Here is a 1,830-nt window from a genome sequence, read left to right on the forward strand (position 1 = left end):
GGAAATTGTATATGCTGGTTTTCTCTGATAAAGTGCAAAGAGAGAAACTAGAAGAAACTCTAGTCCACCCTGCTCAGGCTACAAGGGAAAAACCGAGACTGTGTTTTGGCAGAACTGACCTATCCATGCTGTAATGGCCTTAAAGGGTAGCAACTAGGCACTAAGCACACACGAATCCAGATGCTTCTGTGAAGTCTTTTTTATGGAGTCGGTTTACTTTCAGCAGATTACCCAAGCTAATAGAAGAATAAATGTGTCTGACTCAATCAGCTGTGAGGCCGTAAAAGCAGAGCTGGGGCCAGGAGGTGGCATGGTGGTCAAGGCGCTGGGCTCTCACATGACTGACTGTGGCTCAAGTCCTCAACTTGGTGGCTTGCTTCCTCACTTTCTCTCTCTCTCTGTCTCTCTTTCTGATGAATACATGTGCCCTACAGCAAAAATTTAAAAATAATAATAAAGAAAATCAAATAAACCACTCTGAAAAAAAAAAAAAAGAACTGAATAGTTCATGAAGAAGAAATTCCTCCTGTGCATTGTAGCTTCAGCTCACATCAGAGTGCTAGGCCACCCTTCCTGATGGCTTATCTAATGACAAGGCCCACAATCACATAAACCATTTTATAACAAATCTCTTTGTGTAAACACACACACACACACACACACACACACTCACACACACACACCCTTCTTGCAGGTTCTACCTCTCTGGTTGCACCTTGACTCACAATAATGGTCACAGAGCTCTAGCTCTGTGGTTGTAGAGGCCAGATTCCCCAATAGATCATATTGCTAACTCTGCCCCACTTTTGAGAAACTCCATGAAATAGGGAAAAACTGAAATTAGAAGTGAAAAGGCAAAGAGACCCCCAATGTGTTTGGAGAAATGGCAAAAGGAACAGATGATTTTGGAACCCAGACATGTCATCTTTCACATGGAGTCTGAGGTAAATGAGAGGGAGCTGACTCTGAGAATTCTGGGGAAGTGAGTAATCAGATCTTCCCAGACACACTCAGGTCAGCAGCAGACCCAAGTGCCAACCCTGGCCCTGACCGCCAGGGGTGCTGTGTGGATCCCTGGGCCGAAGCTAGGCTTCCAACACAGTATTTCACAAACTGAGTCACAGAGCTTACTTGGAACTGGCATTTTGGTTTATGGCTTATACCACAAAGCTATTTCTACTCTGACTGTGGAATGGACTCAGGGATCCTAAAGACAAACTGGCCTAGAGCCTGGAGAATGGAGATTGCTTACCCCTGGGCTAACCCGAGCACTTGAGAATGGTTCTTTCCAATGCAACCCTTTACTCATGCTCACCTCTTCTGGTGCATTAAGGTGTTTCTGGAAGTTCCCCACCATGGCTACAACCTCCTCGCCATCCTTGCAGCAGTGCAGCTCCACGGACAGGAGGCTCAGGAATTGCTCCAGAGCCAGCAGCTCCAGGATCTGCTGCTTGATGTGCACCCCTGGCATCAACCACCAGTGGCAGAGCTCCCGGAGCTGTCTTAGCACCTCCTGCGACTCAGACATCTCTGGTGGAAGTGCAGTCAGAAGATTTTACAGACAGGAAGGTGGTTCTCTTGAAGAGTGCAGGCCTGCCCCCAGGTCTTGGTCCCTGGCTCCTGTTTCACAGTCAGCATCCCTACTGCATCTGGAAAACAGCACTTGGAATGAGGCCTAAAGTCCCCTTGCCTTCAGTGGTCATTGTAACCTCAAAAAGAAGCTTATTTCGGGTGCAGATGATCTGATTGAAATGATGGTCTGTAGTTTAGGTCTCAGGGGCTGTTTTTCAGGGTTGGGTAGGGTTGATGGGAGTGTTACCTACAGAAACA

The 1,830-nt window shown here is 47.0% G+C and overlaps 1 pseudogene; it reads right to left on the reverse strand.

The window, feature by feature from the left end:
- Nucleotides 1-1,703, reverse strand: part of LOC102498084 (zinc finger protein with KRAB and SCAN domains 7-like) — a 5,198-nt pseudogene extending 3,495 nt beyond the window's left edge.
- Between the last annotated feature and the right edge of the window lie 127 nt (nt 1,704-1,830).

The sequence above is a fragment of the Tupaia chinensis genome, unplaced genomic scaffold (genome assembly GCF_000334495.1).
Source record: "Tupaia chinensis unplaced genomic scaffold, TupChi_1.0 Scaffold144386_1, whole genome shotgun sequence".
NCBI lineage: Eukaryota > Metazoa > Chordata > Mammalia > Scandentia > Tupaiidae > Tupaia > Tupaia belangeri.